At 42.0% G+C, this 15,535-nt stretch overlaps 1 protein-coding gene across 3 annotated transcripts in view; it reads left to right on the top strand.

The window, feature by feature from the left end:
- The first annotated feature begins 3,279 nt into the window (after positions 1 to 3,279).
- Positions 3,280 to 15,535, top strand: part of COBLL1 (cordon-bleu WH2 repeat protein like 1) — a 118,408-nt gene continuing 106,152 nt past the window's right edge. Inside the window, exon 1 of one of the 3 annotated variants that reach the window (XM_075117894.1) lies at positions 3,280 to 3,327. The gene's annotated coding sequence lies outside the window, so the exon portion shown is untranslated. Of the gene's footprint in view, positions 3,328 to 3,748; positions 3,925 to 15,535 lie in introns of those variants that run through there. The other 2 variants (XM_075117895.1, XM_048869876.2) reach the window with 2 other exon arrangements.

Here is a 15,535-nt window from a genome sequence, read left to right as displayed (position 1 = left end):
TACCTAGGGAGGTGGTAGAATCTCCTTCCTTAGAAGTTTTTAAGGTCAGGCTTGACAAAGCCCTGGCTGGGATGATTTAATTGAGGATTGGTCCTGCTTTGAGCAGGGGGTTGGACTAGATGATCTCCTGAGGTCCCTTCCAACCCTGATATTCTATGATTCTATGAAAAGAATAATTGGACACAAATCTGACATCAGGAATCATAACATTCAAAAACCAGTAGGAGAACACTTCAACCTCTCTGGTCACTCGGTCACAGACTTAAAGGTGGCAATTTTGCAACAGAAAAGCTTCAAAAACAGACTCCAACGAGAAACTGCTGAACTGGAATTAATTTGAAAACTAGATACCATTAACTTGGGCTTGAATAGAGACTCGTAGTGGTTGGGTCATTAAAAAATTGAATCTATTTCCTTATACCTTCTTATCAAACTGTCTGAAACGGGCCATCTTGATTATCACTACAAAAGTTTTTTTTCTCCTGCTGATAATAGCTCATCTTAACTAATTAGCCTCTTAGAGTTGGTGTGGCAACTTCCACCTTTTCATGTTCTCTGTATGTATATATATCTTCTTACTATACGTTCCATTCTACGCATCTGATGAAGTGGGCTGTAGCCCACGAAAGCTTATGCTCAAATAAATTTGTTAGTCTCTCAGGTGCCACAAGTACTCCTGTTCTTTTTGCGAATACAGGCTAACATGGCTGCTACTCTGAAACCTGTCATTAATTTATGTCAGCTATACAACTAATGATCTGAACTAAACTACTTACTAAACACTTACTAAACAATAGCTTCCCAAACCTGTTTGAGAAAGTGACTTTGACTTATCTTAAACTTGTTGCTTTACAGTAACAGAAAAGGATTCACTTTCAGGGACACAGATAGAGTTAACAGACCACTTATCTAGTATTCCCCTGGCTGTTATTTCATAGTAGACTTCTGTCCATTATGCAAGGCAGGTACTCTCACGTAGCTTTTTACATGAGCAGCATTTTGAAGTCAGCACAGCACTTTGAACCTCACTAAAGAACGAGATACATAAGTTAAATAAAATCTAAACTGTCTCAAACAACTACTTTTTATATAATATTAATAAAGCTTTGCTTGAAGAATGGCCTGCAGGCATTCAGCCTGTGGTATGCTGCATTTGATTAACAACCAGGGGTTAAAGTGAAGGGAATTTGGAGTGTGAGAATGGAAGCACAGCTTCTGCTCCTCTCTCTGGCTTGGGTTCCCCAGTGAACCCTTTCTTCCTTGGCTGGGCAGCTGGGAGCTCCCTCTCAGGGTTCAATCTACTTGGGTGTGTCACTGTTGATACTCGTTTCCTTATGTTTTTTCCACACAATGTTGGTGTTGAAAGTTTATGCTAATAGCTGTGTTTCTCCCTGTCATTACTGAGTTTCTATCATTGGCACAAGTAAGTGATTCAGTACATGGAACTCTTTTTTAAAAACTGGTACTGAACCAAAGCTCTAGAATGATGCTAGGGATGGGCAGTGTGCAGTATCTTTTAAATGAGACACAATTTAGTTTCTGGCCAATGGATGATGTCCTGTGACTTACTGTAACTAAAGAGCCAATGAAATTTGCTTCAGAGCAGGGGTTTTTACATCACTTTGCCATATTTTAATTGTGGTGATTATTCTGCCTATCTAAACACCCTCTGAATTATCAATTGTGTATGATATTCTTCATGTTCAGTTCTAAGCTGTTACTATTTTACACCTTAGAGGTGGCTGCACTTCACTAATGTGTGAAACTTTCAATAGGACGGCCTACTTGATGGCCCCACCCAAGAATCACCTGGCTAGTGCATTAGCTTATTTTGTATTGGTAACATATCAGGATATCCTGGCAGTGAATGTGGAAATCTGGCCCCACCAGCATCACTCTGGCACTGTTTCAGAGACAGAGAGTGGAGAATTTTATGGTGGCTAAGTGGCCTGACAAGCCTTTTCAGCCTTCACACCAACCCTGGGGACAAAATCCCTGCCCCCACTATACCCCTTCCCCCAAACCCCCTCCGTGCCCCTGCTGCACCATCTCCCCCAAGCCCCTGCCCCTTTCTGGATTCTGCCCCCTCCCGTGAGTGATGCTGGGAGCCAGCAGGGCAGGGTCGCTCGCTGCTGCCAGCGCCAGACCCCCCACTAACCCTCCAGGCCACCCATATCCTTATGGGTTGCCTTCGCCCGTCCTATGGATGGGACGGCCCTGACTGTGGGTTAGATACTCACAATACAGTGCCAGAGCAGACACTGCACTGTTGGACAAGTTCAGTCACACAACGCAGGTTGTAACGGAGCAATTCTTTCACATAAACAAGATTAAAGTGCTATCATACGCAGGATGCAAACAAAATGAAAACATTTTCCCCTAATCTGTTGTAGAACAATAGTTGTTACTTATAACAATGAAGGTGGGGAAGAGACAAATGTGATTAAATTGACAACATCTCCACGAGGCCCCATTTAGATTTTATTCAAGGAAATAACTTTTTAGTTAAGGGAATTTTTTTTGTTTTAATTTATCATCTGAGTTTTGGCAACCCAAACATTGCAATATTATGCTAGGCCATAAGAACAAGCAAAACCTGCCCTCGGTTGTATATTTGCACGGCAACAACAGGGCACCGGGTGCTTTCAGACTAATCAGTTTCAATTTTGCCTGCCCTCTAATTTTCGTTTTGCGCAGCCAGACAGGATCAAAGGGACCAGAGGAGAGAGAACGCCGCAGACTTGCCCCCTTCAGTCCTAGGGCTTGCGCAGAGCAGGCAGGGACGTGTATCTTTAACAGAGACGAGGTCTGATCGCTGGTGCGGAAGGAAGAAGGGGCTGATGAGAGGCGGCCCTCGCCTATCTCCCCCACGCCAAAGCAGCCTCGCGGGGCTCCCACTCGGGGAACTGCACCCTCCCCCCGACCAGGATAAGGCGGGCAGGTGGTGGCAGCCGGACCTTTCGCTGTCTGTGCCCCGCCTCTCGAGCGGCCTGGGCTCTCAGTCCCCGTCTCTCCCCACCTGTAGGGCTCTCCGCCCGGCCTTCCGCATGCCCTAGTGGTGGGTTGGGGGAAGTGGAGCCCGGAGCAGCCGGGGAAAGAGGAAAATTCCAGCGCGAAGGAAGGCCGGCCCTGCCCCGCCTCCCCGCGGCGGGGAGAGGAGCGAGAGGCTGCGCTGGCCGGGGCGGAGTGGGGCTGTGCCGGGAGCAGGGAACCCTGCGAGCGGCTGGGAGGGAAGCCGCTGTTCAGCCCGAGCCGGAGCGGCAGGGGAAGAGCGGCCCGCGGCGGCAGCAGCAGCAGGGGACGGCTCCGCCTGTCGAGTTTTCCAAGGTGTGGTTTGTAACGCTCCCCATGGCTGCCCTGGGGGCGGAGGGGGGGATACTCGCGCCCCGGGGTGCGGCTGGCGCTGGGCTGCGGAGCCGCGACGTCTCCCGGAGCCCCTTGCAAACAGGTGACGGGGGAGGAGGGCAGCCGAGGAGCTGTGCCGGGCGCGCCTCCCGGCCAGCGTGGAGTCCCGCCGCGGCCCGGCCGGAATGGAGCCCAGTCAGCTGCCCCGGGGGGCCAAGCGCTGCGCGCCCAGCCCAGGGAACGGGCGCCCGCGTCTGGCGGGCAGCAGCAGCCCTGCCTCCCTGCGGGTAAGCACAGCAACTCATGGCAAGTGTGAGGGCCCCAACCCCGCGTCTCGTGTGCGCAGGCACCGCCGTCCTCTGCTGCTGGCTCGCGTGGGCTTTCACTGGCCGTTGCCGAGCTGCAGGCAGCTGCTCGCCTCTTTCCCCTGGGCGAGGTTACCGGGTCTGCGCGGATTGGAAAGTGGAAGTTCTGCTGACGGGAAGGGGGAGGGCGGAGTAGGTGCCCGCAGCACCTTGAGCAGGGCACATCCACCCCCTCAGCAACAAAGGGCCGTTGTGGAACTGTAGCTTTTGAAAGGTAATACCTGGGGACGATTATGGCTGCGCCTCGGCACGAGGCAGCTCTCTGGGTCTCTGAAAGGGGCTGCAATTGTGACTAACCTGACTGCCGGAATCAAACGCAGTAAATGCTTGTTTCTAAACGCGAACCATCTTGAAAGGGAAACAGACTTGAAAAAGACTAAAGCAATACTTCAGACAACGCTGGTTGGCTGGCAGATACTAAGTGATTGGGTCCTTCAGCTATAACTTTCTTCACTCTCTCTCTTTATCCAGTGCTCTTACGGTGTCACCTGAAGTAGAGTTCATATGATGAAGTATCACGTAAACACACATGTTGATTGTATTTCGCATTTGTGGAAACAAAATGGGGGGGGAAAAGTTAGTTTTGCAAAACAAACAAAAACCCCAACAGTTTGACGATGAGATTAGTTGGAGATGAACACAAGCATTCACCTTGTCAAGAATAGGAACCAAAACTATGAACCTTGAACCAAAAGAATCGGAGAACTTTCATATGCTTGTTTTCTCTCCTCATGAGGCAAGTTGTTCTGTCGTTGAGGTAAATAATATTTTACTCAAATGGCTAGATAATACAAAGACACACACTCTTGCTTCCGTGTTAAGAAAAACAAGCTACTTGGAATTCATATTGGGATTATTTAATGGGTGTAGCTGTAATTTTCTCTTAGAATGTTATGAAAGGAATTTCTTCAGAAGCAAGTCAGTACCTGCTTATTCATATCCTTGCCCATGTAATGGTTGGTGATAGGACTAGAAAATTCTCAGGACCCCAAAACTCTAGTTACAGTGCTATCTAACAAATGTTTAATTACATAGAAGAAAAATTCCTCAGGACACTGCAGCTGAAGCATTGCAGCAATGTGCTAATGTATGAGGGCCAGGAAATTAACTGAATATTGGGAAAAGTGAAGCTAATTGTTCAGGTCTTTGGTAATTGTCCAATGTGAAATGCAAAAAGTGGACAGACAGCTTCAGTATGAAAAAATGAAAACCAGTTTTTAAAATTGTCTGTCTGTTTTAACAATCTAAAATCCTTTTAGTGTCACAGATAAGAAAATTTTACTTTTTATTTTCTTTTACTTGACAGTGCTGATATGAAATACCATTGGTGCAGATCAGTTATTTTAGTTGTAGGCATTTTCAGTTCTGTGTCATTTCTAATGCGCTAACATTGTGGTCATTCTGTCTTTTTTGCTTATCTTCCTTTCTTATCTGTATGGTTAAATCCATGATAGTTCATGTTTTTTTCTTTAAAATTTGAGTGGCCAGCATAGTAATGCTTTAATATGTAGATGGAAGTAGTGTATACTTTTTGTAAAATTAATAGAAACAAAATCTGGAATATAAATAGATGAGAGATTGATCATTGAGGAAGAAAATACAGTAAGTGCTGTCATAAACAAAATTACTCTTGCTCTGTTTTGGGGAATTAGGGAGCTAAGAGGAATCAGATATACAAAATGGCAAAAAGGGGAGGATCATTGGCCTGAATGCCTGTAAGACTCATTCTCTTAGTTAGGGACTGCAGGTGTTCAGCACCGTTGATAATCAGGCCATATATTCCAAAGTAATACAATTTACTTTCCAGTTTTTATAAATGAACACACTTATGTATTGACATAAACACTTTCTGGAATGTGAGACTATAAATGGGAATACAATTATTTGATTTAAGATTATTAGATTAGCAGAAGAAGAAAATAAAATTTGGATTTCTGGATAGATCTGTTTCAAGTCCCATATATCCACCTCATTTATGAATCTCTTGGGAACAGGTATTTATAAAATTATGGCCTTGTAGCAAGCCTATACTTATTATTAATAAGTCATTAAGAACTGATATTTAAAAGAGGGATAAACAGTTAATAGAGGTAGAACAAGAGAGGGTTATTTCTTGTGTTTACAAGACTTCGGGCATGCAAATCAAGTTTTCGTTGCTCCAGCAAAAGGGCAAGCACGTAATAGTAATGTGAGAACATGCAAATAGTGCATTATAACTGTACTTCTGAAATCTTTTAAGTTCCTTGTTTATACTTATTTCATTTTTTAAAAAGTTTGAATTGCTAGATGATGCCATTTCAGTTGTTCTTACAATTTCCTTAGGCCTGAAGCATGTCATATATTACTTTTGGTGAATTATGACTTGAATTCTGGTTCCTATATTTTTGCTGTAAATCAGTAGAATAGCCTGTTTCTTTAATACCTCTTAAAATATCTGTCAGCAAGTGCATTTCATTTTTTAAAGAAGTGCAGCTAATAAAACTTACTCTGTTTAGCACTGCAGGCATATTTACAGGCAACTTAACAACTCTGAAATAACTGTTGCTTTGAAAATTAATGTTGTCATTGTTTCTTCCTAGCTCATTTCAACTGGGTCCATCTATTAGCAGTTTTAATTATTTCCTGAAGGTGGTCTGAGTTTGCTGACCAAAATATTGAGTTTCAAAGAAATGTCTGTTTGTACAGTTATTCTTTAATGTAGTTTTTTCTGACTGTCCAGCTACTAAAACAGCACACTGGTCCAACTTAACCGGTAATTTTCTGAAATAAGGACTGCAGAATCAGGTCTTAGATAAAAAGTGTAAATCCATGCTTATATCATAGAAATATAAATTCTGGTTGGTAGAAGTATTTTTATTTAAATTTTAGAATTGTTGTATATATTTAACTTTTATAACAAAAAATGCACCATGAGACTCATCAGTGTTTTATGTGCTTTCTGTTGTCTAAAATATCCCTTTTAGAATCGGGACTATCAGTTGTCCCTTTTTATGTTTGAAAACTTTATTTTCCTTCTCCTTTGTTTCACATAGAGTTGGAAAAAAATAGCTGTTTTATTAATTGCATCAAAATGGTGGATTTTAATTCTGTTGTTCTTCTCTCATATGCCCGGTTCTCCAATGATTCTGAGAGTTCTGTGTAAGTAGAGGAAGCAGAATATAAAAGCTAAGATGCTTTATACAATAATTATGCCCTCCTGTACATGGGTTCAAATGACTGGTGCCCCTTTTTAAAATTATTTTTCAAATACTTTCAATTTTTCAAGCATGTTGTATTAAACTAATTTAATAACTTAGACGTCTGTGTGTGCTTCTTGTCCCATCTGTTGCTATTCATGTTGGTCCATAATTGTGCTGGTTGCTAGCCACCAAACTTTGATTTGATAATGGTTTAAGAAATAAAAGGGTTAAAAAGTTAACTTCTGAAAAGGAGGATCCAGTGAAATGCTTTTGTACACCAAAACGATTCCTAATCCTCCATCTGAATGAAGTTGTTGGAAAGATTGTGTAATCTAGAAAGGACAGGATTTGGAATAGTGATTTCCTTTGATTAAATTACCAAATAATAAAGTAACAGCCTTATGTTTTTGTCTTACTCATACAGTCAGGTGGACTTAGAGACAATGCTGCTAATCCCGGTTAGTTAGCAATCAGTTGTTGGTGATGAAATGCATTTTAAACAGCCTCTAAAGAAATCGCTGGGCACACTTATTGATAAATGTTCGAGTTTAGAAAATTAATTTGTGCTAAATTTGAAATCTGATACCTTTTGAAACCCTTAATTCTAGAAAATTGATAAAGGTATTTTTTTTTTTTTTGGCTGGAAACTTATATATGATTTAGCATTGGTGTAATGGTCTTCAGTGATGTATTTACATGACTTTGTTCTTTGGAATTTTTACCATCTGTTACGCTGTGATGGGCTTTGGGAGAAGTTTCTCATGATTATTTCCCAAAGGTTAAATGTTTGCATGCATTCTTGTACCTATTGAGGGGAAAAATCAATCATTTGATAGAAACTACTTTTTTCTGGTATCTTTGGGGAAAAAAGGGGGTAAATTTGACCAGTTTCTCTTCGGCTGGGGTTGAATTCAGAGTAGGTAAGAATGTCGAGATTTATAGCTTCAGGAAAAAATATTCTTGACCCTTGTGAGCTGCAGTATGCATTATACCAATACTCGAGTGAGTTTGACATTTTGTAGTGATGTGAATAAAATATCATTAGCTGGTACATCCTTATGATCTGTCATGGTGGAAGACAGACAAGTAGATTTTGTGCTTATGTTGGTAAATTCTAGAGGCAATTTTGCAAACAGGTATATAGCTAACCTGATTATTTTTCTTTGGAAGATCAAAATAGGATTAATTTGTACTATCAAAAGTTCTATTTATTACATAATTTTAAATTAAAGATAAAATGGTTTCTGACAGAATACAGGCACATTCGCTTTCCAAACAAAAACACTAAAAATGTCGCACAGCAAAAAGCAGACTTATGCAAATGCTGGGGAAAATTCTCTTCACTGGAGGGGTAGAAAGAGCTTGGCAAAAGAGAGAGGGGAGGGAGCTGAGCCATCAATTTCTACAGTATTTAAACTTCCATTTTAAAATAATGTTCAGCATCTAGCCTTTCAAGTTTCCTTCCCCACTCTGAACTCTAGGGTACAGATGTGGGGACCTGCATGAAAGACCCCCTAAGCTTATTCTTACCAGTTTAGGTTAAAACTTCCTCAAGTTACAAACTTTTACCTTTTGTCCTTGGACCTTATGCTGCCACCACCAAGCGTGTTAAACAAAGAACAGGGAAAGAGCCCACTTGGAGACGTCTTCCCCCCAAAATATCCCCCCCAAGCCCTACACCCCCTTTCCTGGGGAAGGCTTGATAAAAATCCTCACCAATTTGCATAGGTGAACACAGACCCAAACCCTTGGATCTTAAGAACAATGAAAAAGCAATCAGGTTCTTAGAAGAAGAATTTTAATTAAAGAAAAAGTAAAAGAATCACCTCTGTAATCAGGATGGTGAATACCTTACAGGATAATGAGATTCAAAACATAGAGATTCCCTCTAGGCAAAACCTTAAGTTACAAAAAGACACAAAAACAGGAATATACATCCCATTCAGCACAGTTATTTTAACAGCCATTTAAACAAAACAGAAATCTAATGCATATCTAGCTAGATTACTTACTACGTTCTAAGACTCCCTTCCTTTTCTGTTCCCGGCAAAAGCATCACACACACAGACAGACAGAGCTTTTGTCTCCCCCCCTCCCCAACCACCCTCCAGCTTTGAAAGTATCTTGTCTCCTCATTGGTCATTTTGGTCAGGTGCCAGCAAGGTTATCCTAGCTTCTTAACCCTTTACAGATGAAAGGGTTTTGCCTCTGGCCAGGAGGGATTTTATAGTTCTGTATACAGAAAAGTAGTTACCCTTCCCTTTATATTTATGACATAGCCATTATGGGTTTGAAAACCATTTTCCAAGTATGTGTTTTTTGCAGTTGTCTTATTGAATCTGGAGACTGCTTCAGCATCTCTGCTGCTGCTCACAGTTTTTCATTAGTTAAAGTACATCAAAATAATAGGGGGGAGTTCACTATTTTTTTGTCATTACAAATCTCAATACATTATTCTGTGGTGATGAGATGGAGGAAGATAAAGGAGGTAAAAGCAGAAATGTATTCAAAAAGACTTCAAGGCAACCAAACAAAAAAGTTTGTGCGTGGAGCTGAGCTGATTGGAGGAAATACCTGGTGCTCCCTAGGGCCTAGGCAATGTGTCTTAATGCTATTATATGGTCTTGATCAGTGGTGAGCTGGAGCCGGTTCGCACCGGTTAGCTAGAACCAGTTGTTAAATTTAGAAGCCCTTTTAGAACCGGTTGTTCCGCGAGGGACAACCGGTTCTAAAAGGGCTTCTAAATTTAACCGGCCAAGAGTGGTGCCTTAGGTGCCGACTCCATGGGTGCTCCAGCTCTGGAGCACCCAAGGGGAAAATTTGGTGGGTGCAGAGCACCCACCGGCAGCTCCCCGCCCCACCCCCGGCTCCAGTTCACCTCCACTCTGCCTCCGTATCCTCCCCTGAACGCGCCGCCCAGCCCTGCTTCTCTGCCCCCCCAGGCTTCCCGTGAATCAGAATCAGAATTCACGTGGGAAGCTGGGGCAGGCTGAGACGCAGGCCACGGCTTCCCACTCAGGCCCGGGGAGGGGGGCCGAGGAGGGCCATCCAACCACTCCCTGCCCCCGCTCACCTCAGCCACCCTCGGCCCGAGCAGGAAGCCGCTCTGTGCTCCCTGGCTTCCCGCCGAACAGCTGATTCGCGCGAAGCGGGAGGGGGCGGGGGCGGAGCGGAGGTGAGGTGAGCTGGGGCCGGGCACAGCGCGGGGAGCTGCCGGTGGGTGCTCTGCAGCCACCAAATTTTCCCCGGGGGGTGCTCCAGCCCCGGAACACCCAGGGAGTTGGTGCCTAAGGCGCCACTTTTGATATGATCAGTGGGGGAGCAGCCACTCCTCCTGCTCCCTCCCAGCTATGCTCCCCCGCCCCTAGGAGCCAGAGGGACCTGCCGGATGCTTCCTGGGAGCTGCCCCAGGTAAGCACCTCCGGGACTCCCCACCTCACCCCCCCGGCAGGTGCCTCTATTTCTTAGGGGTGGGGTGGGCACCCACTATGGTGGCCCACGAGCCACTCCTGCCCGGTTCTGGGGGCAGTCAGGGGACAGGGCAGGGGTCCTGGGGGTGAGGGGGCATCAAGGAATGCGGGGGGGTTGGATGGGGCAGGAGTCCCGGGGGGCGGGGGTGGGCAACGACCCCCTCGTGGGGTGAGGAGGGAACCCGTTAAGATTTTGGCAGCTCATCACTGGTCTTGATCAGGTTAGAGAATCTGTACTGGTATAAATAAATAAAATGAGGAGTAATCCAGGTTCTTTTAAGCACATTTTAAAATACATTCTGCATTTTCCTGCCTCTTTGACAACTAGGGGTTATATCATGAGAAAATTGCTGGTAGGTTATGTTTTTTGGTTTTTTTTTAAAATAGACTAGCTTTTATGACCTTTAAGCAGTCTCTGTTTAATATTTTTATGGGTGAACGAGAGTAAGACCGTTGTGCTTATGATACTAATTAGTAGCCCTAGCTAGAATTAGTTGTGAGAAAGCACATGCCTTCAATTCACCTAAATCCAGAGTTGGATCACCTCTACAATTCCATTTTTTGTCCTCTCCTGGGCGGATGCTGCCAGTCGTGAAATGCATGAATGAATTCTTAACAAATGTCCACCTGGGAGTATGATTGATAAACACAGGTCCACTGGGGTCCTAATCAGCAGTCTAGTCTTAGATAAGATAAAAATGTATGCAACTGTAAGGAGCACAGAAAATATGTTTAGAAAACAATGCAACAAAAAAAGGAGAAAAATCAAACAACAGTAACAACTTTACTATGAAAGTCCCCTCCCCTCCCCCCCGCATATATGTAACTGATAAAATTGACTGTTTTCTATCTAGATCTTATAAAGAGCCATGTTATTTTACTATTAAATGTTCAATGTTTACCTGCCATACAGGCAGTTGAGCTGATTATAACCAGCACTTTTTAGATAGCTGCCATATACGGTGATTTATATCAGATCTGTTTAAAGTGAAACAGCATCAAACAGTTGTCTGACACAATCGTATGTTGCTCTTAACTGCTCCATGTGAGAGTTGGTTTGACTCCCAGTAAAACTTGTCAGGTCAGAAATCACTGTGTGTTTGTAAAGTCTTCAGTGGTAATGTTATAGCCCTTCACTATCAGAGAGTGTTGCTGTGGGAACAAGATCAAGGAAACTTTAGGGGATTAGGGAATGTGGATAGTAGGGTAACAAAATGTGTCGGAGGATAATGTGTAAATAAAGAAAAGTAGGCAGGGCCATTTCAAGTCTTTGTCCAGGATGGATGGTATCCTATCAAAAGGAAAAATAAGGGCCAATATGAAAGTAAGAAGTTGATGAATAGTATGTCAAAGATATATTGAAGGGAAAAGCCATTCAAAAGTGGAGAGGGTTTTTTTTAAACAATAAATAATTATTTTTATTAGCAGTCTGTTATGTAGGAAATGAATAACTGAATTATCATCCCAACTGTGTATTATCAAAGGATGCTTTTGTCTATATGCAAAGACAGCAGTTCAACTGGGAGACACTTAGAAATCAGTGTTCATGCTGAGTAACTTGCAAAGGAGTGTCAGTTGGAAGGAGAGAAAAGGAGAAACCTCTTGTAGCAGAACCCAGGGATTTCAGTTTGCTCTGGAATAGGCTTAGAAGATACTGTATCTGTCATCTGAAGAGCAAATGAATGAAGTATTTTTTGAGCTGGAAATAAAAGTAAATTCTATCAGATCAACTTTAGCAATATTTAAAGAGGGATGTGAATTTCATAAGCTAGAGAAAAGGAGTACTTTTGGCACCTTAAAGACTAACAAATTTATTTGAGTATAAGCTCCTTTTCTTTTTGTGGATACAGACTAACATGGCTGTTACTCTGAAACCTGTCATAAGCTAGAGAGAAATCTTCCCTCCATGAAATCCAATACTGCTGCTGGTTTACATGAAAGTGTGAAGAGGAAAGTTTCTAAATTCACTGTTAGTTGGGGCTAATTGTTCTTCCTTGGTGTGTGTGTGTGTGTGTGGGGTGTGTGTGTGTGTGTGTAAGCTGCCATTATTATAATGGAAATTACATATACAAATCAATGAGACAGCAGGCCCCTGATTATTCAGGATGTAAAGACGGAGATGGTCTGGGAGGGATGGACAGGGTGGGGGGTGGGAAATAAGAGAAGGCTTGTTCATCTAAACTAACTGATTATTGTATAAAGAATCAACATAACTGTTCAATGAGTGAAGCTTAAATGAAAGGAAGAAGAACCACTTGATAAACAGGGTGAAAACAATCTGTATTTTTAATACATCTAAATGTAAATGTATACATCTGGGAACAAAGAATGTAAGCCATACTTACTGGGTGAGGGGCTGTATCCTGGGAAGCCGTGACTGACAAAGACTGGAGGTTGTGGTGGATAATCAGTTGAACAGGAGCTCGTGGTTTTGATGCTCTGACCAAAAGAGCTCATGTGATCTTGGGATACATAAACTGTAGAATCTTGAGAAGGAGTAGAGAGGTTATTTTACCTCTGTGTTTGGCACTGGTGCAACTGCTGCTGGAATACTGTCCCGTTCTGGTGCCCACAATTCAAGAAGGATGTTGGTAAATTGGAGAGGATTCAGAGAAGAGCTTTGAGAATGATTAAAGAATTAGAAAAATGTCTTTTAGTGATTGGCTTCCTTGATCTTATTTAGCTTAACAAAGAGAAGGTTAAGGGGTGACTTGATTAATCTATAAGTACCTACATGAGGAACAGATATTTAGTAATGAGATCTTCAATCTAGCAGAGAAAGGTATAACACAATCCAGTGGCTGGAAGTTGGAGTTAGACAAATTCAGACTGGAAACAAGGTGTAAATTTTTAATGGTGAGAGTATTAACCATTGGAACAATGGTGAATTTTCCATCACTGATCTTTTTAAAATCAAGGTTGGAAGATTTTCTAAAGATGCTCTAGGAATTATTTTGGGGAAGTTCTCTGGCCTGTGTCAGACTAGATGATCACAATGGTCCCTTCTGGCCTTAGAATCTATGAATCTGTTTTATAAGTACCTATAAGTAAAAGTAGATTTAATTGCACACTTTTCACTCCATTATAATTCCCCCCCCCCCAACTTTTACTACCTTCTCTAACTGCAGACCTGGAATTCTGATTTATGTTCACATTGCTGCCTGCTGTCTGAATGCAGGAATTCCTCTTCACTGTAAGTGTTGCTGACTATATACTATTGTAGAACTCAGCGGGTATCTGCAAGTTGACATCAAGGCATTAGTAGATGAAGAGGAACCTAGATGTTGACTCTGGGATCCCTGTAGAGTTCTACAATCACATCTTGTGTTAGTACAATGAAGAGGAAATTCTCTGGCTGTACAGCAGGCAACAGTGAAGTGTTAAAGAACACATTGCTTTGAGCTGTCCCCTGGATATTCAAAAGCTGTGATAATTTAAGTTGAATCCCCACCTGTAGTGTAGTCCTGCAGTTTGAAATTTAACCCTCTGTACAGAAGGTAGACTAGTAAATTCCTGCAGCTCAATGAGATTTAAATAGATCTAAAATATTCTGTAGTAAAAGTTGGATTATTATGGGCTAATCCTTTCTTATATAGATGAAAATGTAGGTTTTTTTCTTTAAAAAAAATTTGTATGGGAAGGGGAATTACATGGCTAATACATAATGAGGTATTATAGAACTGAAAGTTACTTAACTGGATAAAAATTGATGTAATTTTCTAGCAAGTGAAACCCAATGTGTGTATGTAGATGTTTATATAAAAACATACTACAGTTTATACTGTGTTTTCTCATTGTAAGGAATAGAAGGGCTCTTTGAGATGAAGGACAGAATCCTGATATAACTGGGAAATGTTGCCAGGGAGTTAAAATACATGTCAGCTGTTCAGCAAAATGGGAGGAGTTTGATCTGTTTTCTTTCACTGGCATAAGGAACCCTGCATGAATATTTTTAGCTAGAAGTCAAACTCATGCTATGATAAAGCACTTGCTGTGCTAGTTTTTAAAATTTACTAATAGTTTGCAGAGGAGATGGCTTTTTTAACAAATGTATTCAGTATCAAAGGAAATATGTGGAGAAGATTGTTCTTTTTCCAGCTCAATTCTGGAAATATAATTATTTTGTGTTGGTATGGAAAATATGGCTCAATCTTATTAAAAAAGACCTCTTTGTACAACCCCCAGAGCAGTATAAACAATGCTCACTTTGTGCATACGTCATGATCTTAAATTCTTTTAAATGCCAGTGGCTGTATAGTTTCTATTCTTTGCTCTGTATCTTTCCCATTGAGTAACACGTTGCTTTATGTTCCAAACAAATTGCATCTTAAATGAACATTCTTAGAAATTTGAATAGCGTAGTTTTCTTTACGGTGCAGTTTCAATTTTATCCTTTTGAATCACCCTTTTTAATTCTTGTGTTTTAAGACCACTGGTGAACCTTTGGAACATTTAAACAGCAATAAGTCACCAGGACCAGATGGTATTCACCCAAGAGTTCTGAAGGAACTCACATGTGAAATTGCAGAACTACTAACTGTAGTCTGTAACCTATCATTTAAATCAGTTTCTGTCCCAGTTGACTGGAGGATAGCTAATGTGATATCAATTTTTAAAAAGGGCTCCAGAGGTGATCCTGGCAATTACAGGCCTGTAAGCCTGACTTCAGTACCAGGCAAATTGGTTGAAATTATAATAAAGAACAATATTGTCAGACATAGATGAACATAATTTGTTGAGGAAGAGTCAACATGGTTTTAGTAAAGGGAAATCATGCCTCATCAATCTACTAGAATTATTTGAGGGGGTCAACAAGCATGTGGACCAAGGGGATCCAGTGGATATAGTATACTTAGATTTTCAGAAAGCCTTTGACAAGGTCCCTCACCAAAGGCTCTTGCGCAAAGTAAGCTGCCACGGGATAAGAGGGACGGTGCTCTCATGGATTGGTAACTGGTTAAAAGATAGGAAACAAAGGGTAGGGTATAAATGGTCAGTGTTCAGAATGGAGAGAGGTGAATAGTGGTGTCCCCCAGGGGTCTGTTCTGGGACCAGTCCTATTCAATATATTCATAAATGATCTGGAAAAAGGGGTAAACAGTGAGGTGGCAAAATTTGCAGATGATACAAAATTACTAAAGATAATTAAGACCCAGGCAAACTGCGAAGAGCTACA

This window comes from Caretta caretta, chromosome 11 (assembly GCF_965140235.1).
Source record: "Caretta caretta isolate rCarCar2 chromosome 11, rCarCar1.hap1, whole genome shotgun sequence".
Taxonomy (NCBI): Eukaryota; Metazoa; Chordata; order Testudines; family Cheloniidae; genus Caretta; species Caretta caretta.
Note: the sequence above shows the minus strand (reverse complement) of the source record. Positions and strands in the feature narration are given on the sequence as shown.